Consider the following 26,587-nt stretch of genomic DNA (forward strand, 5'->3'; position numbering starts at 1 on the left):
CAAGAATGCATTGGTTAACTTTGTTCTCCTCAAACTAGCACCTTAGGAAAGTACATTTATCCTTTTCATGATGGTATCATGGTTTGTGAATAGTTTTCCAACCTTTTTTGTTCAAACTAAGTTTTGGTGCTTTCTTCACTATTAAGGCGTTTGCAGGCTGAGAGAAGCCTTAAAAACGCACAGAACACAAGAATACATTAGTTCACAGTGTTTTCCTCAAACTAGCACCTCAGGAAAGTACATTTATCTGTTTTACATTTATCTGTTTTATGATGGTATCATGGTTTGTGAATAGTTTTCCAACCTTTTTTGTTCAAACTAAGTTTTGGTGCTTTCTTCACTATTAAGGCGTTTGCAGGACGAGAGAAGCCTTAAAAACGCACAGAACACAAGAATGCATTGTTTCACAGTGTTTTCCTCAAACTAGCACCTCAGGAATGTACATCTATCTGTTTTATGATGGTATGATGGTCTGTGAATAGTTTTCCAACCTTTTTTGTTCAAACTAAGTTTTTGTGCTTTCTTGAGTATTAAGGCGTTTGCAGGCTGAGAGAAGCCTTAAAAACGCACAGAACACAAGAATACATTAGTTCACAGTGTTTTCCTCAAACTAGCACCTCAGGAAAGTACATTTATCCTTTTCATGATGGTATCATGGTTTGTGAATAGTTTTCCAACCTTTTTTGTTCAAACTAAGTTTTTGTGCTTTCTCTACTATTAAGGCGTTTGCAGGCTGAGAGAAGCCTTAAAAACGCACAGAACACAAGAATACATTAGTTCACAGTGTTTTCCTCAAACTAGCACCTCAGGAATGTACATCTATCTGTTTTATGATGGTATCATGGTCTGTGAATAGTTTTCCAACCTTTTTTGTTCAAACTAAGTTTTTGTGCTTTCTCTACTATTAAGGCGTTTGCAGGCTGAGAGAAGCCTTAAAAACGCACAGAACACAAGAATACATTAGTTCACAGTGTTTTCCTCAAACTAGCACCTCAGGAATGTACATCTATCTGTTTTATGATGGTATCATGGTCTGTGAATAGTTTTCCAACCTTTTTTGTTCAAACTAAGTTTTGGTGCTTTCTTCACTATTAAGGCGTTTGCAGGACGAGAGAAAGCTGAAAACGCACATAACACAAGAATGCATTGGTTAACATTGTTCTCCTCAAACTACCACCTTAGGAAAGTACATTTATCCTTTTCGTGATGGTATCATGGTTTGTGAATAGTTTTCCAACCTTTTTTGTTCAAACTAAGTTTTGGTGCTTTCTTCACTATTAAGGCGTTTGCAGGACGAGAGAAGCCTTAAAAACGCACAGAACACAAGAATGCATTGGTTAACAGTGTTCTCCTCAAACTAGCACCTTAGGAAAGTACATTTATCCTTTTCATGATGGTATCATGGTTTGTGAATAGTTTTCCAACCTTTTTTGTTCAAACTAAGTTTTTGTGCTTTCTTGAGTATTAAGGCGTTTGCAGGCTGAGAGAAGCCTTAAAAACGCACAGAACACAAGAATGCATTGTTTCACAGTGTTTTCCTCAAACTAGCACCTCAGGAAAGTACATCTATCTGTTTAATGATGGTATGATGGTCTGTGAATAGTTTTCCAACCTTTTTTGTTCAAACTAAGTTTTTGTGCTTTCTCTACTATTAAGGCGTTTGCAGGCTGAGAGAAGCCTTAAAAACGCACAGAACACAAGAATACATTAGTTCACAGTGTTTTCCTCAAACTAGCACCTCAGGAATGTACATCTATCTGTTTTATGATGGTATCATGGTTTGTGAATAGTTTTCCAACCTTTTTTGTTCAAACTAAGTTTTGGTGCTTTCTTCACTATTAAGGCGTTTGCAGGACGAGAGAAAGCTGAAAACTTACATAACACAAGAATGCATTGGTTAACATTGTTCTCCTCAAACTAGCACCTTAGGAAAGTACATTTATCCTTTTCATGATGGTATCATGGTTTGTGAATAGTTTTCCAACCTTTTTTGTTCAAACTAAGTTTTGGTGCTTTCTTCACTATTAAGGCGTTTGCAGGACGAGAGAAGCCTTAAAAACGCACAGAACACAAGAATGCATTGGTTAACAGTGTTCTCCTCAAACTAGCACCTTAGGAAAGTACATTTATCCTTTTCATGATGGTATTATGGTTTGTGAATAGTTTTCCAACCTTTTTTGTTCAAACTAAGTTTTTGTGCTTTCTTGAGTATTAAGGCGTTTGCAGGCTGAGAGAAGCCTTAAAAACGCACAGAACACAAGAATACATTAGTTCACAGTGTTTTCCTCAAACTAGCACCTCAGGAATGTACATCTATCTGTTTTATGATGGTATCATGGTCTGTGAATAGTTTTCCAACCTTTTTTGTTCAAACTAAGTTTTTGTGCTTTCTCTACTATTAAGGCGTTTGCAGGCTGAGAGAAGCCTTAAAAACGCACAGAACACAAGAATACATTAGTTCACAGTGTTTTCCTCAAACTAGCACCTCAGGAAAGTACATTTATCTGTTTTATGATGGTATCATGGTCTGTGAATAGTTTTCCAACCTTTTTTGTTCAAACTAAGTTTTTGTGCTTTCTTCACTATTAAGGCGTTTGCAGGCTGAGAGAAGCCTTAAAAACGCACAGAACACAAGAATGCATTGGTTAACAGTGTTTTCCTCAAACTAGCACCTCAGGAATGTACATCTATCTGTTTTATGATGGTATGATGGTCTGTGAATAGTTTTCCAACCTTTTTTGTTCAAACTAAGTTTTGGTGCTTTCTTGAGTATTAAGGCGTTTGCAGGACGAGAGAAAGCTGAAAACGCACAGAACACAAGAATGCATTGGTTAACAGTGTTTTCCTCAAACTAGCACCTCAGGAATGTACATCTATCTGTTTTATGATGGTATGATGGTCTGTGAATAGTTTTCCAACCTTTTTTGTTCAAACTAAGTTTTTGTGCTTTCTTCACTATTAAGGCGTTTGCAGGACGAGAGAAGTTTTAAAAACGCACAGAACACAAGAATGCATTGTTTCACAGTGTTTTCCTCAAACTAGCACCTCAGGAATGTACATCTATCTGTTTTATGATGGTATCATGGTGTGTGAATAGTTTTCCAACCTTTTTTGTTCAAACTAAGTTTTGGTGCTTTCTTCACTATTAAGGCGTTTGCAGGACGAGAGAAAGCTGAAAACTTACATAACACAAGAATGCATTGGTTAACATTGTTCTCCTCAAACTAGCACCTTAGGAAAGTACATTTATCCTTTTCATGATGGTATCATGGTTTGTGAATAGTTTTCCAACCTTTTTTGTTCAAACTAAGTTTTGGTGCTTTCTTCAATATTAAGGCGTTTGCAGGCTGAGAGAAGCCTTAAAAACGCACAGAACACAAGAATGCATTGGTTAACAGTGTTTTCCTCAAACTAGCACCTCAGGAATGTACATCTATCTGTTTTATGATGGTATGATGGTCTGTGAATAGTTTTCCAACCTTTTTTGTTCAAACTAAGTTTTGGTGCTTTCTTGAGTATTAAGGCGTTTGCAGGACGAGAGAAAGCTGAAAACGCACAGAACACAAGAATGCATTGGTTAACAGTGTTTTCCTCAAACTAGCACCTCAGGAAAGTACATTTATCCTTTTCATGATGGTATCATGGTTTGTGAATAGTTTTCCAACCTTTTTTGTTCAAACTAAGTTTTTGTGCTTTCTCTACTATTAAGGCGTTTGCAGGCTGAGAGAAGCCTTAAAAACGCACAGAACACAAGAATACATTAGTTCGAAGTGTTTTCCTCAAACTAGCACCTCAGGAATGTACATCTATCTGTTTTATGATGGTATGATGGTCTGTGAATAGTTTTCCAACCTTTTTTGTTCAAACTAAGTTTTTGTGCTTTCTTGAGTATTAAGGCGTTTGCAGGCTGAGAGAAGCCTTAAAAACGCACATAACACAAGAATACATTAGTTCACAGTGTTTTCCTCAAACTAGCACCTTAGGAAAGTACATTTATCCTTTTCATGATGGTATCATGGTTTGTGAATAGTTTTCCAACCTTTTTTGTTCAAACTAAGTTTTGGTGCTTTCTTCACTATTAAGGCGTTTGCAGGCTGAGAGAAGCCTTAAAAACGCACAGAACACAAGAATGCATTGGTTAACAGTGTTTTCCTCAAACTAGCACCTCAGGAATGTACATCTATCTGTTTTATGATGGTATGATGGTCTGTGAATAGTTTTCCAACCTTTTTTGTTCAAACTAAGTTTTTGTGCTTTCTTGAGTATTAAGGCGTTTGCAGGCTGAGAGAAGCCTTAAAAACGCACAGAACACAAGAATACATTAGTTCACAGTGTTTTCCTCAAACTAGCACCTCAGGAAAGTACATTTATCTGTTTTATTATGGTATCATGGTCTGTGAATAGTTTTCCAACCTTTTTTGTTCAAACTAAGTTTTGGTGCTTTCTTCACTACTAAGGCGTTTGCAGGACGAGAGAAAGCTGAAAACGCACAGAACACAAGAATACATTAGTTCACAGTGTTTTCCTCAAGCTAGCACCTTAGGAAAGTACATTTATCTGTTTTATGATGGTATCATGGTTTGTGAATAGTTTTCCAACCTTTTTTGTTCAAACTAAGTTTTGGTGCTTTCTTCACTATTAAGGCGTTTGCAGGACGAGAGAAAGCTGAAAACGCACAGAACACAAGAATGCATTGGTTAACAGTGTTCTCCTCAAACTAGCACCGTAGGAAAGTACATTTATCCTTTTCATGATGGTATCATGGTTTGTGAATAGTTTTCCAACCTTTTTTGTTCAAACTAAGTTTTGGTGCTTTCTTGAGTATTAAGGCGTTTGCAGGACGAGAGAAAGCTGAAAACGCACAGAACACAAGAATGCATTGGTTAACAGTGTTTTCCTCAAACTAGCACCTCAGGAATGTACATCTATCTGTTTTATGATGGTATGATGGTCTGTGAATAGTTTTCCAACCTTTTTTGTTCAAACTAAGTTTTTGTGCTTTCTTGAGTATTAAGGCGTTTGCAGGACGAGAGAAGCCTTAAAAACGCACAGAACACAAGAATGCATTGTTTCACAGTGTTTTCCTCAAACTAGCACCTCAGGAATGTACATCTATCTGTTTTATGATGGTATCATGGTGTGTGAATAGTTTTCCAACCTTTTTTGTTCAAACTAAGTTTTTGTGCTTTCTTCACTATTAAGGCGTTTGCAGGACGAGAGAAGTTTTAAAAACGCACAGAACACAAGAATGCATTGTTTCACAGTGTTTTCCTCAAACTAGCACCTCAGGAATGTACATCTATCTGTTTTATGATGGTATCATGGTGTGTGAATAGTTTTCCAACCTTTTTTGTTCAAACTAAGTTTTGGTGCTTTCTTCACTATTAAGGCGTTTGCAGGACGAGAGAAAGCTGAAAACTTACATAACACAAGAATGCATTGGTTAACATTGTTCTCCTCAAACTAGCACCTTAGGAAAGTACATTTATCCTTTTCATGATGGTATCATGGTTTGTGAATAGTTTTCCAACCTTTTTTGTTCAAACTAAGTTTTGGTGCTTTCTTCAATATTAAGGCGTTTGCAGGACGAGAGAAGCCTTAAAAACGCACAGAACACAAGAATGCATTGTTTCACAGTGTTTTCCTCAAACTAGCACCTCAGGAATGTACATCTATCTGTTTTATGATGGTATGATGGTCTGTGAATAGTTTTCCAACCTTTTTTGTTCAAACTAAGTTTTTGTGCTTTCTTGAGTATTAAGGCGTTTGCAGGCTGAGAGAAGCCTTAAAAACGCACAGAACACAAGAATACATTAGTTCACAGTGTTTTCCTCAAACTAGCACCTCAGGAAAGTACATTTATCCTTTTCATGATGGTATCATGGTTTGTGAATAGTTTTCCAACCTTTTTTGTTCAAACTAAGTTTTTGTGCTTTCTCTACTATTAAGGCGTTTGCAGGCTGAGAGAAGCCTTAAAAACGCACAGAACACAAGAATACATTAGTTCGAAGTGTTTTCCTCAAACTAGCACCTCAGGAATGTACATCTATCTGTTTTATGATGGTATCATGGTCTGTGAATAGTTTTCCAACCTTTTTTGTTCAAACTAAGTTTTGGTGCTTTCTTCACTATTAAGGCGTTTGCAGGACGAGAGAAAGCTGAAAACGCACAGAACACAAGAATGCATTGGTTAACATTGTTCTCCTCAAACTAGCACCTTAGGAAAGTACATTTATCCTTTTCATGATGGTATCATGGTTTGTGAATAGTTTTCCAACCTTTTTTGTTCAAACTAAGTTTTTGTGCTTTCTTGAGTATTAAGGCGTTTGCAGGCTGGGAGAAGCCTTAAAAACGCACAGAACACAAGAATACATTAGTTCACAGTGTATTCCTCAAACTAGCACCTTAGGAAAGTACATTTATCCTTTTCATGATGGTATCATGGTTTGTGAATAGTTTTCCAACCTTTTTTGTTCAAACTAAGTTTTGGTGCTTTGTTCACTATTAAGGCGTTTGCAGGACGAGAGAAAGCTGAAAACGCACAGAACACAAGAATACATTAGTTCACAGTGTTTTCCTCAAGCTAGCACCTTAGGAAAGTACATTTATCCTTTTCATGATGGTATCATGGTTTGTGAATAGTTTTCCAACCTTTTTTGTTCAAACTAAGTTTTGGTGCTTTCTTCACTATTAAGGCGTTTGCAGGACGAGAGAAAGCTGAAAACGCACAGAACACAAGAATACATTAGTTCACAGTGTTTTCCTCAAGCTAGCACCTCAGGAATGTACATCTATCTGTTTTATGATGGTATCATGGTCTGTGAAAAGTTTTCCAACCTTTTTTGTTCAAACTAAGTTTTTGTGCTTTCTTGACTATTAAGGCGTTTGCAGGCTGAGAGAAGCCTTAAAAACGCACAGAACACAAGAATACATTAGTTCACAGTGTTTTCCTCAAACTAGCACCTCAGGAATGTACATCTATCTGTTTTATGATGGTATCATGGTTTGTGAATAGTTTTCCAACCTTTTTTGTTCAAACTAAGTTTTGGTGCTTTCTTCACTATTAAGGCGTTTGCAGGATGAGAGAAGCCTTAAAAACGCACAGAACACAAGAATGCATTGTTTCACAGTGTTTTCCTCAAACTAGCACCTCAGGAATGTACATCTATCTGTTTTATGATGGTATGATGGTCTGTGAATAGTTTTCCAACCTTTTTTGTTCAAACTAAGTTTTTGTGCTTTCTTGAGTATTAAGGCGTTTGCAGGCTGAGAGAAGCCTTAAAAACGCACATAACACAAGAATGCATTGGTTAACATTGTTCTCCTCAAACTAGCACCTTAGGAAAGTACATTTATCCTTTTCATGATGGTATCATGGTTTGTGAATAGTTTTCCAACCTTTTTTGTTCAAACTAAGTTTTTGTGCTTTCTTGAGTATTAAGGCGTTTGCAGGCTGAGAGAAGCCTTAAAAACGCACAGAACACAAGAATGCATTGTTTCACAGTGTTTTCCTCAAGCTAGCACCTCAGGAAAGTACATTTATCTGTTTTATGATGCTATCATGGTTTGTGAATAGTTTTCCAACCTTTTTTGTTCAAACTAAGTTTTGGTGCTTTCTTCACTATTAAGGCGTTTGCAGGACGAGAGAAAGCTGAAAACGCACAGAACACAAGAATACATTAGTTCACAGTGTTTTCCTCAAGCTAGCACCTTAGGAAAGTACATTTATCCTTTTCATGATGGTATCATGGTTTGTGAATAGTTTTCCAACCTTTTTGTTCAAACTAAGTTTTTGTGCTTTCTCTACTATTAAGGCGTTTGCAGGCTGAGAGAAGCCTTAAAAACGCACAGAACACAAGAATACATTAGTTCACAGTGTTTTCCTCAAACTAGCACCTCAGGAATGTACATCTATCTGTTTTATGATGGTATCATGGTCTGTGAATAGTTTTCCAACCTTTTTTGTTCAAACTAAGTTTTGGTGCTTTCTTCACTATTAAGGCGTTTGCAGGACGAGAGAAAGCTGAAAACTTACATAACACAAGAATGCATTGGTTAACATTGTTCTCCTCAAACTAGCACCTTAGGAAAGTACATTTATCCTTTTCATGATGGTATCATGGTTTGTGAATAGTTTTCCAACCTTTTTTGTTCAAACTAAGTTTTGGTGCTTTCTTCAATATTAAGGCGTTTGCAGGACGAGAGAAGCCTTAAAAACGCACAGAACACAAGAATGCATTGTTTCACAGTGTTTTCCTCAAACTAGCACCTCAGGAATGTACATCTATCTGTTTAATGATGGTATGATGGTCTGTGAATAGTTTTCCAACCTTTTTTGTTCAAACTAAGTTTTGGTGCTTTCTTCAATATTAAGGCGTTTGCAGGACGAGAGAAGCCTTAAAAACGCACAGAACACAAGAATGCATTGGTTAACAGTGTTCTCCTCAAACTAGCACCTTAGGAAAGTACATTTATCCTTTTCATGATGGTATCATGGTTTGTGAATAGTTTTCCAACCTTTTTTGTTCAAACTAAGTTTTTGTGCTTTCTTGAGTATTAAGGCGTTTGCAGGCTGGGAGAAGCCTTAAAAACGCACAGAACACAAGAATACATTAGTTCACAGTGTATTCCTCAAACTAGCACCTTAGGAAAGTACATTTATCCTTTTCATGATGGTATCATGGTTTGTGAATAGTTTTCCAACCTTTTTTGTTCAAACTAAGTTTTGGTGCTTTGTTCACTATTAAGGCGTTTGCAGGACGAGAGAAAGCTGAAAACGCACAGAACACAAGAATACATTAGTTCACAGTGTTTTCCTCAAGCTAGCACCTTAGGAAAGTACATTTATCCTTTTCATGATGGTATCATGGTTTGTGAATAGTTTTCCAACCTTTTTTGTTCAAACTAAGTTTTGGTGCTTTCTTCACTATTAAGGCGTTTGCAGGACGAGAGAAAGCTGAAAACGCACAGAACACAAGAATACATTAGTTCACAGTGTTTTCCTCAAGCTAGCACCTCAGGAATGTACATCTATCTGTTTTATGATGGTATCATGGTCTGTGAATAGTTTTCCAACCTTTTTTGTTCAAACTAAGTTTTTGTGCTTTCTTGACTATTAAGGCGTTTGCAGGCTGAGAGAAGCCTTAAAAACGCACAGAACACAAGAATACATTAGTTCACAGTGTTTTCCTCAAACTAGCACCTCAGGAATGTACATCTATCTGTTTTATGATGGTATCATGGTTTGTGAATAGTTTTCCAACCTTTTTTGTTCAAACTAAGTTTTGGTGCTTTCTTCACTATTAAGGCGTTTGCAGGATGAGAGAAGCCTTAAAAACGCACAGAACACAAGAATGCATTGTTTCACAGTGTTTTCCTCAAACTAGCACCTCAGGAATGTACATCTATCTGTTTTATGATGGTATGATGGTCTGTGAATAGTTTTCCAACCTTTTTTGTTCAAACTAAGTTTTGGTGCTTTCTTCACTATTAAGGCGTTTGCAGGACGAGAGAAAGCTGAAAACGCACAGAACACAAGAATGCATTGGTTAACATTGTTCTCCTCAAACTAGCACCTTAGGAAAGTACATTTATCCTTTTCATGATGGTATCATGGTTTGTGAATAGTTTTCCAACCTTTTTTGTTCAAACTAAGTTTTTGTGCTTTCTTGAGTATTAAGGCGTTTGCAGGCTGGGAGAAGCCTTAAAAACGCACAGAACACAAGAATACATTAGTTCACAGTGTTTTCCTCAAGCTAGCACCTCAGGAAAGTACATTTATCTGTTTTATGATGCTATCATGGTTTGTGAATAGTTTTCCAACCTTTTTTGTTCAAACTAAGTTTTGGTGCTTTCTTCACTATTAAGGCGTTTGCAGGACGAGAGAAAGCTGAAAACGCACAGAACACAAGAATACATTAGTTCACAGTGTTTTCCTCAAGCTAGCACCTTAGGAAAGTACATTTATCCTTTTCATGATGGTATCATGGTTTGTGAATAGTTTTCCAACCTTTTTGTTCAAACTAAGTTTTTGTGCTTTCTCTACTATTAAGGCGTTTGCAGGCTGAGAGAAGCCTTAAAAACGCACAGAACACAAGAATACATTAGTTCACAGTGTTTTCCTCAAACTAGCACCTCAGGAATGTACATCTATCTGTTTTATGATGGTATCATGGTCTGTGAATAGTTTTCCAACCTTTTTTGTTCAAACTAAGTTTTTGTGCTTTCTCTACTATTAAGGCGTTTGCAGGCTGAGAGAAGCCTTAAAAACGCACAGAACACAAGAATACATTAGTTCACAGTATTTTCCTCAAACTAGCACCTCAGGAATGTACATCTATCTGTTTTATGATGGTATCATGGTCTGTGAATAGTTTTCCAACCTTTTTTGTTCAAACTAAGTTTTTGTGCTTTCTCTACTATTAAGGCGTTTGCAGGCTGAGAGAAGCCTTAAAAACGCACAGAACACAAGAATACATTAGTTCACAGTATTTTCCTCAAACTAGCACCTCAGGAATGTACATCTATCTGTTTTATGATGGTATCATGGTTTGTGAATAGTTTTCCAACCTTTTTTGTTCAAACTAAGTTTTGGTGCTTTCTTCACTATTAAGGCGTTTGCAGGACGAGAGAAAGCTGAAAACTTACATAACACAAGAATGCATTGGTTAACATTGTTCTCCTCAAACTAGCACCTTAGGAAAGTACATTTATCCTTTTCATGATGGTATCATGGTTTGTGAATAGTTTTCCAACCTTTTTTGTTCAAACTAAGTTTTGGTGCTTTCTTCAATATTAAGGCGTTTGCAGGACGAGAGAAGCCTTAAAAACGCACAGAACACAAGAATGCATTGTTTCACAGTGTTTTCCTCAAACTAGCACCTCAGGAATGTACATCTATCTGTTTAATGATGGTATGATGGTCTGTGAATAGTTTTCCAACCTTTTTTGTTCAAACTAAGTTTTGGTGCTTTCTTCAATATTAAGGCGTTTGCAGGACGAGAGAAGCCTTAAAAACGCACAGAACACAAGAATGCATTGGTTAACAGTGTTCTCCTCAAACTAGCACCTTAGGAAAGTACATTTATCCTTTTCATGATGGTATCATGGTTTGTGAATAGTTTTCCAACCTTTTTTGTTCAAACTAAGTTTTTGTGCTTTCTTGAGTATTAAGGCGTTTGCAGGCTGAGAGAAGCCTTAAAAACGCACAGAACACAAGAATACATTAGTTCACAGTGTTTTCCTCAAACTAGCACCTCAGGAATGTACATCTATCTGTTTTATGATGGTATCATGGTCTGTGAATAGTTTTCCAACCTTTTTTGTTCAAACTAAGTTTTTGTGCTTTCTCTACTATTAAGGCGTTTGCAGGCTGAGAGAAGCCTTAAAAACGCACAGAACACAAGAATACATTAGTTCACAGTGTTTTCCTCAAACTAGCACCTCAGGAATGTACATCTATCTGTTTTATGATGGTATCATGGTCTGTGAATAGTTTTCCAACCTTTTTTGTTCAAACTAAGTTTTGGTGCTTTCTTCACTATTAAGGCGTTTGCAGGACGAGAGAAAGCTGAAAACGCACATAACACAAGAATGCATTGGTTAACATTGTTCTCCTCAAACTACCACCTTAGGAAAGTACATTTATCCTTTTCATGATGGTATCATGGTTTGTGAATAGTTTTCCAACCTTTTTTGTTCAAACTAAGTTTTGGTGCTTTCTTCACTATTAAGGCGTTTGCAGGACGAGAGAAGCCTTAAAAACGCACAGAACACAAGAATGCATTGGTTAACAGTGTTCTCCTCAAACTAGCACCTTAGGAAAGTACATTTATCCTTTTCATGATGGTATCATGGTCTGTGAATAGTTTTCCAACCTTTTTTGTTCAAACTAAGTTTTTGTGCTTTCTTGACTATTAAGGCGTTTGCAGGCTGAGAGAAGCCTTAAAAACGCACAGAACACAAGAATACATTAGTTCACAGTATTTTCCTCAAACTAGCACCTCAGGAATGTACATCTATCTGTTTTATGATGGTATCATGGTTTGTGAATAGTTTTCACTATTAAGGCGTTTGCAGGACGAGAGAAAGCTGAAAACGCACAGAACACAAGAATGCATTGGTTAACATTGTTCTCCTCAAACTAGCACCTTAGGAAAGTACATTTATCCTTTTCATGATGGTATCATGGTTTGTGAATAGTTTTCCAACCTTTTTTGTTCAAACTAAGTTTTTGTGCTTTCTCTACTATTAAGGCGTTTGCAGGCTGAGAGAAGCCTTAAAAACGCACAGAACACAAGAATACATTAGTTCACAGTGTTTTCCTCAAACTAGCACCTCAGGAATGTACATCTATCTGTTTTATGATGGTATCATGGTCTGTGAATAGTTTTCCAACCTTTTTTGTTCAAACTAAGTTTTTGTGCTTTCTCTACTATTAAGGCGTTTGCAGGCTGAGAGAAGCCTTAAAAACGCACAGAACACAAGAATACATTAGTTCACAGTATTTTCCTCAAACTAGCACCTCAGGAATGTACATCTATCTGTTTTATGATGGTATCATGGTTTGTGAATAGTTTTCCAACCTTTTTTGTTCAAACTAAGTTTTGGTGCTTTCTTCACTATTAAGGCGTTTGCAGGACGAGAGAAAGCTGAAAACTTACATAACACAAGAATGCATTGGTTAACATTGTTCTCCTCAAACTAGCACCTTAGGAAAGTACATTTATCCTTTTCATGATGGTATCATGGTTTGTGAATAGTTTTCCAACCTTTTTTGTTCAAACTAAGTTTTGGTGCTTTCTTCACTATTAAGGCGTTTGCAGGACGAGAGAAGCCTTAAAACGCACAGAACACAAGAATGCATTGGTTAACAGTGTTTTCCTCAAACTAGCACCTCAGGAATGTACATCTATCTGTTTTATGATGATATGATGGTCTGTGAATAGTTTTCCAACCTTTTTTGTTCAAACTAAGTTTTGGTGCTTTCTTCACTATTAAGGCGTTTGCAGGACGAGAGAAGCCTTAAAAACGCACAGAACACAAGAATGCATTGTTTCACAGTGTTTTCCTCAAACTAGCACCTCAGGAATGTACATCTATCTGTTTTATGATGGTATGATGGTCTGTGAATAGTTTTCCAACCTTTTTTGTTCAAACTAAGTTTTTGTGCTTTCTTGAGTATTAAGGCGTTTGCAGGCTGAGAGAAGCCTTAAAAACGCACAGAACACAAGAATACATTAGTTCACAGTGTTTTCCTCAAACTAGCACCTCAGGAAAGTACATTTATCTGTTTTATGATGGTATCATGGTTTGTGAATAGTTTTCACTATTAAGGCGTTTGCAGGACGAGAGAAAGCTGAAAACGCACAGAACACAAGAATGCATTGGTTAACATTGTTCTCCTCAAACTAGCACCTTAGGAAAGTACATTTATCCTTTTCATGATGGTATCATGGTTTGTGAATAGTTTTCCAACCTTTTTTGTTCAAACTAAGTTTTGGTGCTTTCTTCACTATTAAGGCGTTTGCAGGACGAGAGAAGCCTTAAAAACGCACATAACACAAGAATGCATTGGTTAACATTGTTCTCCTCAAACTAGCACCTTAGGAAAGTACATTTATCCTTTTCATGATGGTATCATGGTTTGTGAATAGTTTTCCAACCTTTTTTGTTCAAACTAAGTTTTGGTGCTTTCTTCACTATTAAGGCGTTTGCAGGCTGAGAGAAGCCTTAAAAACGCACAGAACACAAGAATACATTATTTCACAGTGTTTTCCTCAAACTAGCACCTCAGGAAAGTACATTTATCTGTTTTATGATGGTATCATGGTCTGTGAATAGTTTTCCAACCTTTTTTGTTCAAACTAAGTTTTTGTGCTTTCTTGACTATTAAGGCGTTTGCAGGCTGAGAGAAGCCTTAAAAACGCACAGAACACAAGAATGCATTGGTTAACAGTGTTTTCCTCAAACTAGCACCTCAGGAATGTACATCTATCTGTTTTATGATGGTATGATGGTCTGTGAATAGTTTTCCAACCTTTTTTGTTCAAACTAAGTTTTTGTGCTTTCTTGAGTATTAAGGCGTTTGCAGGCTGAGAGAAGCCTTAAAAACGCACAGAACACAAGAATACATTAGTTCACAGTGTTTTCCTCAAACTAGCACCTCAGGAAAGTACATTTATCCTTTTCATGATGGTATCATGGTTTGTGAATAGTTTTCCAACCTTTTTTGTTCAAACTAAGTTTTTGTGCTTTCTCTACTATTAAGGCGTTTGCAGGCTGAGAGAAGCCTTAAAAACGCACAGAACACAAGAATACATTAGTTCACAGTGTTTTCCTCAAACTAGCACCTCAGGAAAGTACATTTATCTGTTTTATGATGGTATCATGGTTTGTGAATAGTTTTCCAACCTTTTTTGTTCAAACTAAGTTTTGGTGCTTTCTTCACTATTAAGGCGTTTGCAGGACGAGAGAAAGCTGAAAACGCACAGAACACAAGAATGCATTGGTTAACAGTGTTTTCCTCAAACTAGCACCTCAGGAATGTACATCTATCTGTTTTATGATGGTATGATGGTCTGTGAATAGTTTTCCAACCTTTTTTGTTCAAACTAAGTTTTTGTGCTTTCTTGAGTATTAAGGCGTTTGCAGGACGAGAGAAGCCTTAAAAACGCACAGAACACAAGAATGCATTGTTTCACAGTGTTTTCCTCAAACTAGCACCTCAGGAATGTACATCTATCTGTTTTATGATGGTATCATGGTGTGTGAATAGTTTTCCAACCTTTTTTGTTCAAACTAAGTTTTTGTGCTTTCTTCACTATTAAGGCGTTTGCAGGACGAGAGAAGTTTTAAAAACGCACAGAACACAAGAATGCATTGGTTCACAGTGTTTTCCTCAAACTAGCACCTCAGGAATGTACATCTATCTGTTTTATGATGGTATCATGGTTTGTGAATAGTTTTCCAACCTTTTTTGTTCAAACTAAGTTTTGGTGCTTTCTTCACTACTAAGGCGTTTGCAGGACGAGAGAAAGCTGAAAACTTACATAACACAAGAATGCATTGGTTAACATTGTTCTCCTCAAACTAGCACCTTAGGAAAGTACATTTATCCTTTTCATGATGGTATCATGGTTTGTGAATAGTTTTCAAACCTTTTTTGTTCAAACTAAGTTTTGGTGCTTTCTTCACTATTAAGGCGTTTGCAGGACGAGAGAAAGCTGAAAACGCACAGAACACAAGAATACATTAGTTCACAGTGTTTTCCTCAAGCTAGCACCTTAGGAAAGTACATTTATCCTTTTCATGATGGTATCATGGTTTGTGAATAGTTTTCCAACCTTTTTTGTTCAAACTAAGTTTTTGTGCTTTCTCTACTATTAAGGCGTTTGCAGGCTGAGAGAAGCCTTAAAAACGCACAGAACACAAGAATACATTAGTTCACAGTATTTTCCTCAAACTAGCACCTCAGGAATGTACATTTATCTGTTTTATGATGGTATCATGGTTTGTGAATAGTTTTCCAACCTTTTTTGTTCAAACTAAGTTTTGGTGCTTTCTTCAATATTAAGGCGTTTGCAGGACAAGAGAAGCCTTAAAAACGCACAGAACACAAGAATGCATTGTTTCACAGTGTTTTCCTCAAACTAGCACCTCAGGAATGTACATCTATCTGTTTTATGATGGTATGATGGTCTGTGAATAGTTTTCCAACCTTTTTTGTTCAAACTAAGTTTTTGTGCTTTCTTGAGTATTAAGGCGTTTGCAGGCTGAGAGAAGCCTTAAAAACGCACAGAACACAAGAATACATTAGTTCACAGTGTTTTCCTCAAACTAGCACCTCAGGAAAGTACATTTATCCTTTTCATGATGGTATCATGGTTTGTGAATAGTTTTCCAACCTTTTTTGTTCAAACTAAGTGTTTGTGCTTTCTCTACTATTAAGGCGTTTGCAGGCTGAGAGAAAGCTGAAAACGCACAGAACACAAGAATACATTAGTTCACAGTGTTTTCCTCAAGCTAGCACCTTAGGAAAGTACATTTATCCTTTTCATGATGGTATCATGGTTTGTGAATAGTTTTCCAACCTTTTTTGTTCAAACTAAGTTTTTGTGCTTTCTCTACTATTAAGGCGTTTGCAGGCTGAGAGAAGCCTTAAAAACGCACAGAACACAAGAATACATTAGTTCACAGTGTTTTCCTCAAACTAGCACCTCAGGAATGTACAACTATCTGTTTTATGATGGTATCATGGTCTGTGAATAGTTTTCCAACCTTTTTTGTTCAAACTAAGTTTTTGTGCTTTCTCTACTATTAAGGCGTTTGCAGGCTGAGAGAAGCCTTAAAAACGCACAGAACACAAGAATACATTAGTTCACAGTATTTTCCTCAAACTAGCACCTCAGGAATGTACATCTATCTGTTTTATGATGGTATCATGGTTTGTGAATAGTTTTCCAACCTTTTTTGTTCAAACTAAGTTTTGGTGCTTTCTTCACTATTAAGGCGTTTGCAGGACGAGAGAAAGCTGAAAACTTACATAACACAAGAATGCATTGGTTAACATTGTTCTCCTCAAACTAGCACCTTAGGAAAGTACATTTATCCTTTTCATGATGGTATCATGGTTTGTGAATAGTTTTCCAACCTTTTTTGTTCAAACTAAGTTTTGGTGCTTTCTTCACTATTAAGGCGTTTGCAGGACGAGAGAAGCCTTAAAAACGCACAGAACACAAGAATGCATTGTTTCACAGTGTTTTCCTCAAACTAGCACCTCAGGAATGTACATCTATCTGTTTTATGATGGTATGATGGTCTGTGAATAGTTTTCCAACCTTTTTTGTTCAAACTAAGTTTTTGTGCTTTCTTGAGTATTAAGGCGTTTGCAGGCTGAGAGAAGCCTTAAAAACGCACAGAACACAAGAATACATTAGTTCACAGTGTTTTCCTCAAACTAGCACCTCAGGAAAGTACATTTATCCTTTTCATGATGGTATCATGGTTTGTGAATAGTTTTCCAACCTTTTTTGTTCAAACTAAGTTTTTGTGCTTTCTCTACTATTAAGGCGTTTGCAGGCTGAGAGAAGCCTTAAAAACGCACAGAACACAAGAATACATTAGTTCACAGTGTTTTCCTCAAACTAGCACCTCAGAAATGTACATCTATCTGTTTTATGATGGTATCATGGTCTGTGAATAGTTTTCCAACCTTTTTTGTTCAAACTAAGTTTTTGTGCTTTCTTCACTATTAAGGCGTTTGCAGGACGACAGAAAGCTGAAAACGCACAGAACACAAGAATGCATTGGTTAACATTGTTCTCCTCAAACTAGCACCTTAGGAAAGTACATTTATCCTTTTCATGATGGTATCATGGTTTGTGAATAGTTTTCCAACCTTTTTTGTTCAAACTAAGTTTTTGTGCTTTCTTGAGTATTAAGGCGTTTGCAGGACGAGAGAAAGCTGAAAACGCACAGAACACAAGAATACATTAGTCACAGTGTTTTCCTCAAGCTAGCACCTTAGGAAAGTACATTTATCCTTTTCATGATGGTATCATGGTTTGTGAATAGTTTTCCAACCTTTTTTGTTCAAACTAAGTTTTTGTGCTTTCTCTACTATTAAGGCGTTTGCAGGCTGAGAGAAGCCTTAAAAACGCACAGAACACAAGAATACATTAGTTCACAGTATTTTCCTCAAACTAGCACCTCAGGAATGTACATCTATCTGTTTTCTGATGGTATCATGGTTTGTGAATAGTTTTCCAACCTTTTTTGTTCAAACTAAGTTTTGGTGCTTTCTTCACTATTAAGGCGTTTGCAGGACGAGAGAAAGCTGAAAACTTACATAACACAAGAATGCATTGGTTAACATTGTTCTCCTCAAACTAGCACCTTAGGAAAGTACATTTATCCTTTTCATGATGGTATCATGGTTTGTGAATAGTTTTCCAACCTTTTTTGTTCAAACTAAGTTTTGGTGCTTTCTTCAATATTAAGGCGTTTGCAGGACGAGAGAAGCCTTAAAAACGCACAGAACACAAGAATGCATTGTTTCACAGTGTTTTCCTCAAACTAGCACCTCAGGAATGTACATCTATCTGTTTTATGATGGTATGATGGTCTGTGAATAGTTTTCCAACCTTTTTTGTTCAAACTAAGTTTTTGTGCTTTCTTGAGTATTAAGGCGTTTGCAGGCTGAGAGAAGCCTTAAAAACGCACAGAACACAAGAATACATTAGTTCACAGTGTTTTCCTCAAACTAGCACCTCAGGAAAGTACATTTATCCTTTTCATGATGGTATCATGGTTTGTGAATAGTTTTCCAACCTTTTTTGTTCAAACTAAGTTTTTGTGCTTTCTCTACTATTAAGGCGTTTGCAGGCTGAGAGAAGCCTTAAAAACGCACAGAACACAAGAATACATTAGTTCACAGTGTTTTCCTCAAACTAGCACCTCAGGAATGTACATCTATCTGTTTTATGATGGTATCATGGTCTGTGAATAGTTTTCCAACCTTTTTTGTTCAAACTAAGTTTTTGTGCTTTCTTGAGTATTAAGGCGTTTGCAGGCTGGGAGAAGCCTTAAAAACGCACAGAACACAAGAATACATTAGTTCACAGTGTATTCCTCAAACTAGCACCTTAGGAAAGTACATTTATCCTTTTCATGATGGTATCATGGTTTGTGAATAGTTTTCCAACCTTTTTTGTTCAAACTAAGTTTTGGTGCTTTGTTCACTATTAAGGCGTTTGCAGGACGAGAGAAAGCTGAAAACGCACAGAACACAAGAATACATTAGTTCACAGTGTTCTCCTCAAGCTAGCACCTCAGGAATGTACATCTATCTGTTTTATGATGGTATCATGGTCTGTGAATAGTTTTCCAACCTTTTTTGTTCAAACTAAGTTTTTGTGCTTTCTTGACTATTAAGGCGTTTGCAGGCTGAGAGAAGCCTTAAAAACGCACAGAACACAAGAATACATTAGTTCACAGTGTTTTCCTCAAACTAGCACCTCAGGAATGTACATCTATCTGTTTTATGATGGTATCATGGTTTGTGAATAGTTTTCCAACCTTTTTTGTTCAAACTAAGTTTTGGTGCTTTCTTCACTATTAAGGCGTTTGCAGGATGAGAGAAGCCTTAAAAACGCACAGAACACAAGAATGCATTAGTTCACAGTGTTTTCCTCAAACTAGCACCTCAGGAATGTACATCTATCTGTTTTATGATGGTATCATGGTTTGTAAATAGTTTTCCAACCTTTTTTGTTCAAACTACGTTTTGGTGCTTTCTTCACTATTAAGGCGTTTGCAGGACGAGAGAAAGCTGAAAACGCACAGAACACAAGAATGCATTGGTTAACATTGTTCTCCTCAAACTAGCACCTTAGGAAAGTACATTTATCCTTTTCATGATGGTATCATGGTTTGTGAATAGTTTTCCAACCTTTTTTGTTCAAACTAAGTTTTTGTGCTTTCTCTACTATTAAGGCGTTTGCAGGCTGAGAGAAGCCTTAAAAACGCACAGAACACAAGAATACATTAGTTCACAGTGTTTTCCTCAAACTAGCACCTCAGGAATGTACATCTATCTGTTTTATGATGGTATCATGGTCTGTGAATAGTTTTCCAACCTTTTTTGTTCAAACTAAGTTTTTGTGCTTTCTCTACTATTAAGGCGTTTGCAGGCTGAGAGAAGCCTTAAAAACGCACAGAACACAAGAATACATTAGTTCACAGTATTTTCCTCAAACTAGCACCTCAGGAATGTACATCTATCTGTTTTATGATGGTATCATGGTTTGTGAATAGTTTTCCAACCTTTTTTGTTCAAACTAAGTTTTGGTGCTTTCTTCACTATTAAGGCGTTTGCAGGACGAGAGAAAGCTGAAAACTTACATAACACAAGAATGCATTGGTTAACATTGTTCTCCTCAAACTAGCACCTTAGGAAAGTACATTTATCCTTTTTATGATGGTATGATGGTCTGTGAATAGTTTTCCAACCTTTTTTGTTCAAACTAAGTTTTTGTGCTTTCTCTACTATTAAGGCGTTTGCAGGCTGAGAGAAGCCTTAAAAACGCACAGAACACAAGAATACATTAGTTCACAGTGTTTTCCTCAAACTAGCACCTCAGGAATGTACATCTATCTGTTTTATGATGGTATCATGGTCTGTGAATAGTTTTCCAACCTTTTTTGTTCAAACTAAGTTTTTGTGCTTTCTTGACTATTAAGGCGTTTGCAGGCTGAGAGAAGCCTTAAAAACGCACAGAACACAAGAATACATCAGTTCACAGTGTTTTCCTCAAACTAGCACCTCAGGAATGTACATCTATCTGTTTTATGATGGTATCATGGTTTGTGAATAGTTTTCCAACCTTTTTTGTTCAAACTAAGTTTTGGTGCTTTCTTCACTATTAAGGCGTTTGCAGGACGAGAGAAAGCTGAAAACGCACAGAACACAAGAATGCATTGGTTAACATTGTTCTCCTCAAACTAGCACCTTAGGAAAGTACATTTATCCTTTTCATGATGGTATCATGGTTTGTGAATAGTTTTCCAACCTTTTTTGTTCAAACTAAGTTTTTGTGCTTTCTTGAGTATTAAGGCGTTTGCAGGCTGGGAGAAGCCTTAAAAACGCACAGAACACAAGAATACATTAGTTCACAGTGTTTTCCTCAAGCTAGCACCTCAGGAAAGTACATTTATCTGTTTTATGATGCTATCATGGTTTGTGAATAGTTTTCCAACCTTTTTTGTTCAAACTAAGTTTTGGTGCTTTCTTCACTATTAAGGCGTTTGCAGGACGAGAGAAAGCTGAAAACGCACAGAACACAAGAATACATTAGTTCACAGTGTTTTCCTCAAGCTAGCACCTTAGGAAAGTACATTTATCCTTTTCATGATGGTATCATGGTTTGTGAATAGTTTTCCAACCTTTTTTGTTCAAACTAAGTTTTTGTGCTTTCTCTACTATTAAGGCGTTTGCAGGCTGAGAGAAGCCTTAAAAACGCACAGAACACAAGAATACATTAGTTCACAGTGTTTTCCTCAAACTAGCACCTCAGGAATGTACATCTATCTGTTTTATGATGGTATCATGGTCTGTGAATAGTTTTCCAACCTTTTTTGTTCAAACTAAGTTTTTGTGCTTTCTCTACTATTAAGGCGTTTGCAGGCTGAGAGAAGCCTTAAAAACGAATAGAACACAAGAATACATTAGTTCACAGTATTTTCCTCAAACTAGCACCTCGGGAATGTACATCTATCTGTTTTATGATGGTATTGTAGTGAATGTGACTGCATAATTCACCTTTGTTCTTGTTTTGTTCTACACGCAATTGCGACTGTTCCGGGATCACGGTCCCTTTAAATGTTTTGTTATGTTGTGACGTAGAGTCCCTTGCTTGTGAGGTTACAGGGCTGCGCCATCTTGAGTGTTTTTATGGTAATAATAAACGAGACACACGCTGCTGTTCTCAACTCGCGGAATTGCCTTTCATTACAAACGCAACTTCCACACTGGTGACCCCGACGTTCGTTTGCTGGAAGTATTCGCAAACGCGACTCGACCATGACCGCGAACGCTGTCACCCTCAAGCTCCCCGAGTTCTGGGAATCGTCAGCGTCGGCATGGTTTGCCCAGACTGAAGCGCAGTTCGCGCTGCGGGAGATCACCGCTGATACAACGCGGTACTACTACGTCGTGTCGGCTCTCGGTAGCTCAACAGCGGCCCGAGTGGTGAGCCTCCTTAAACGTCCTCCAGAGACGGAGAAATATGCAGCGCTGAAAGCGCACCTGTTAAAGACTTTTGAACTGTCCGACGCCGAGAGAGCTAGCAGGCTTTTCTCCCTCCAAGGACTGGGTGACAGCAAACCGTCTGAGCTCATGGACCGTATGCTGGATCTCCTGGGTGAGCACACACCCGATTTTCTTTTCATTCAGCTTTTCCTGCGTCAGCTGCCTTCCCAAGTCAGAGCTGCATTGGCCAACACCACAATCACTGACTGTCGAAAACTGGCTGAAGAGGCTGATAAATTTTTCCTGGCAAGCCAAGGACACTGTGTCATGGCCGCATTTCCTCCCACACACGTCGCTCCTGTGACAATGGAGGATTCCACCCTTGTCGCAGCAACCTCTTCTCGGCGGCAACCATCTTCAGGTCGTCAGCAAGCTTCAGGCCCCCAGCAGTCTTCTTCAAGCTTGTGCTTCTATCACGACAAGTTTGGATCGAAGGCCCTTAAATGCCGCTCACCATGCAGTTTCGGCGGTCTGGGAAACGCCGGGGCCGGCGCTCATTAGTGGCCATGAGTGTCGGCCGCGTAGGCAGGCTGCTTTTTGTCCGTGACAGCATCTCCGGACGACGTTTCCTGTGCGACACGGGTGCACAGAGGAGTGTTCTGCCTGCATCCCGTTTGGACATGGTAACCGACAGCCATGGCCCCCCGATGGAAGCTGCTAATGGGACCCCCATCCGCACGTATGGAACAAGGTACATTGAGTTATGCTTCGGAGAACATCGGTTCGGCTGGGATTTTGTCACGGCTAAGGTCGCTTTTCCCCTCCTTGGCGCTGATTTTTTGTGTGCGCATGGACTGTTGGTGGATGTTAAGAACCGCCGTTTGATCGACGCTGTCACGTTCTGTTCTTATCCGTGCACGCTCAGCGGGGCTGACTCCATACGACTGTCTAGCATGCTCTCCCCATCAGACGACTTCCACCGGCTACTGGCTGGTTTTCCAGAACTGACCCAACCCACTTTCTCTGCATCTGCCGTGAAGCATGGTGTGGAACACCATATCGCCACCACTGGTCCGCCCGTCTACGCCCGTGCTCGGCGCCTCGACCCGACCAAGCTTGCCGTCGCTAAGGCCGAGTTTTCTAACATGGAACGCCTTGGAATAGTCCGCCGGTCCGCCAGCCCGTGGGCGTCACCTCTTCACATCGTCCCCAAACCTGGTGGCGGCTGGCGCCCATGCGGCGACTACCGGCGGCTTAATGAGGCAACAACGCCTGACCGATACCCAGTCCCGAACATACAGGATTTTTCGGCACACCTGGCTGGTATGGTGATTTTTTCTAAGGTGGACCTCGTCCGGGGCTACCATCAGGTGCCCATGCACTCACTGGACATTTCAAAAACAGCGGTGATTACACCGTTCGGCCTTTTTGAGTTCCTAAGGATGCCGTTCGGCCTTAAAAACTCAGCCCAATCTTTTCAGCGCCTCATGGACTCTGTTTTACGCGACCTGCCTTTTCTTTTTGTGTATTTGGATGACATTCTTGTAGCAAGCACATCCAAAGCTCAGCACCTGTCGCACCTCCGAGCACTTTTTGAGCGGCTCAACCAACATGGCCTTATTGTTAATCCTGCTAAGTGCCAGTTTGGTCTCTCCACCATTGACTTCCTGGGACACAGAGTCACCAAGGACGGTGCAGTCCCGCTCCCATCAAAGGTGGAGGCGGTCACACAGTTCCCGCGCCCGCTCACCGTGAAAGCCCTGCAGGAGTTCCTTGGCATGGTGAACTTTTACCACCGTTTCATCCCTCGAGCCGCTCAGCTCATGCAGCCGTTGCACGAAGCCTTGAAAGGTAAGCCCACGCACGCCGTGGACTGGACTGAGGGCAGGGACAAAGCTTTCGTGGACACTAAAGCAGCCCTGGCGCGGGCCACCATGCTGGCACATCCTTCGGCCACAGCCTCTGTCGCTATCACCTCGGATGCCTCGGACTACGCTGTAGGTGCCGTCTACGAGCAGTGGGTAGGCGGGGCCTGGCAGCCGCTTGCTTTCTTTAGCCGCCAGCTGCGCGCTAGCGAGCGTAAGTACAGCACTTTCGACCGGGAGCTGCTCGGTCTCTACCTCGCCATCAGGCACTTTCGTTTCCTGCTAGAAGGTCGACACTTCACCGCCTTTGTCGACCACAAGCCGCTGGTTTTCGCCATGGCCAAGGTGGCCGAACCATGGTCCGCCCGCCAGCAACGTCACCTGTCCTACATTTCCGAGTTCACCACGGATTTACAGCACGTGGCCGGTAAGGACAACCAGGTGGCGGACTGCCTGTCACGGGCTGTGGCAGGAGCAGTCCATCTCGGTCTGGATTACGGCCGCATGGCAGCGGACCAGACCACGGACCCGGACGTGCACACCCTGAGAACCTCGACTACAGGTTTGAGGCTAGAGGATGTGGTTTTTGATGAAGCCAAAACCACGCTTGTGTGCGACGTCTCCACAGGCAGTCCTCGGCCGATCGTTCCCACGGGGTGGAGACGACGTGTCTTCGATGCCATCCATGGTCTCTCCCACCCCGGTTCGAAAGCGTCACAGAGACTGGTGTCGGCAAAGTTTGTGTGGCACGGCCTAAAAAAGGACGTAAGGGATTGGGCTAACACTTGCCTTGATTGCCAACGGGCAAAAGTACACCGCCACATTAAAGCTCCGTTAGAGTTGTTCCCAGTGCCAGAGAGGCGGTTTGACCATGTTAACGTGGATCTGGTTGGCCCTCTGCCTTCCTCTCATGGTTTCACCTACCTGTTGACCATGGTTGACAGGACCACCCGTTGGCCCGAGGCAGTGCCACTGACATCGTTGACCGCTGTCGAGATGACCCGGGCATTTATCGGCACCTGGGTTGCCCGTTTTGGCACCCCTTCGGACATTTCCTCTGACCGGGGCGCGCAGTTCACGTCTGAGCTGTGGAACGCGGTGGCCCAGAGCCTCGGAACGAAACTCCACCGCACGACTGCATACCACCCGCAGGCTAATGGGCTCTGTGAGCGATTTCACAGGTCAATGAAGGCTTCTCTTCGCGCCGGCCTCAAAGACGGCAACTGGGTCGACAAGCTCCCGTGGGTGATGCTTGGCATCAGGACTGCACCGAAGGAAGACCTGCAGTCCTCGTCCGCGGAGCTTGTTTATGGCCAGCCACTGCGGGTTCCAGGGGATTTTGTCCCTACTTCCACTGTTCCCTGGTCTGCGACCTTACAGCGGGCCGCACTACTGGACAATGCGAAGCTTTTCGCGCCTGTACCTACTTCCCGTCACGGCCTCCCTCGGTCGCACGTCCCCGCTGGGCTTCAGACGGCTGACTATGTCTTTATTCGCCACGACGCTCACAGGGGACCGCTACGGCCGCCCTACGAGGGTCCATTCCGGGTTTTGGAGACGGGAGACAAACATTTTGTGGTGGACATGGGTGGTAAACCGGAGCGACTCTCCATCGACCGCCTCAAACCAGCTCATTTGGACGTTGCTAGGCCCATTGAATCGGCCCAGCCCCCGCGACGCGGGCGTCCTCCGGCTTTGCGCCCACCCCCTGTGTCCCTCCCTCCCGGGACTCCCACACTCAACACCCCGCGCCCGTGTCGCGGTGGTGCACCTGCCACGGTTGGGGCTCCTCGACCCCCTCTGAAACACAGCCGTTCTGGTCGGTTGATACGGCCACCTCCCAACTGATTATTTTTCGTATGGTGAATTCTGGGGGGACGTGTGTAGTGAATGTGACTGCATAATTCACCTTTGTTCTTGTTTTGTTCTACACGCAATTGCGACTGTTCCGGGATCACGGTCCCTTTAAATGTTTTGTTATGTTGTGACGTAGAGTCCCTTGCTTGTGAGGTTACAGGGCTGCGCCATCTTGAGTGTTTTTATGGTAATAATAAACGAGACACACGCTGCTGTTCTCAACTCGCGGAATTGCCTTTCATTACAAACGCAACTTCCACAGTATCATGGTTTGTGAATAGTTTTCCAACCTTTTTTGTTCAAACTAAGTTTTGGTGCTTTCTTCACTATTAAGGCGTTTGCAGGACGAGAGAAAGCTGAAAACTTACATAACACAAGAATGCATTGGTTAACATTGTTCTCCTCAAACTAGCACCTTAGGAAAGTACATTTATCCTTTTCATGATGGTATCATGGTTTGTGAATAGTTTTCCAACCTTTTTTGTTCAAACTAAGTTTTGGTGCTTTCTTCAATATTAAGGCGTTTGCAGGACGAGAGAAGCCTTAAAAACGCACAGAACACAAGAATGCATTGTTTCACAGTGTTTTCCTCAAACTAGCACCTCAGGAATGTACATCTATCTGTTTTATGATGGTATGATGGTCTGTGAATAGTTTTCCAACCTTTTTTGTTCAAACTAAGTTTTTGTGCTTTCTCTACTATTAAGGCGTTTGCAGGCTGAGAGAAGCCTTAAAAACGCACAGAACACAAGAATACATTAGTTCACAGTGTTTTCCTCAAACTAGCACCTCAGGAAAGTACATTTATCCTTTTCATGATGGTATCATGGTTTGTGAATAGTTTTCAAACCTTTTTTGTTCAAACTAAGTTTTTGTGCTTTCTCTACTATTAAGGCGTTTGCAGGCTGAGAGAAGCCTTAAAAACGCACAGAACACAAGAATACATTAGTTCACAGTGTTTTCCTCAAACTAGCACCTCAGGAATGTACATCTATCTGTTTTATGATGGTATCATGGTCTGTGAATAGTTTTCCAACCTTTTATGTTCAAACTAAGTTTTGGTGCTTTCTTCACTATTAAGGCGTTTGCAGGACGAGAGAAAGCTGAAAACGCACAG

Source organism: Gasterosteus aculeatus, chromosome 16 (assembly GCF_964276395.1).
Source record: "Gasterosteus aculeatus chromosome 16, fGasAcu3.hap1.1, whole genome shotgun sequence".
Classification (NCBI taxonomy): Eukaryota; Metazoa; Chordata; class Actinopteri; order Perciformes; family Gasterosteidae; genus Gasterosteus; species Gasterosteus aculeatus.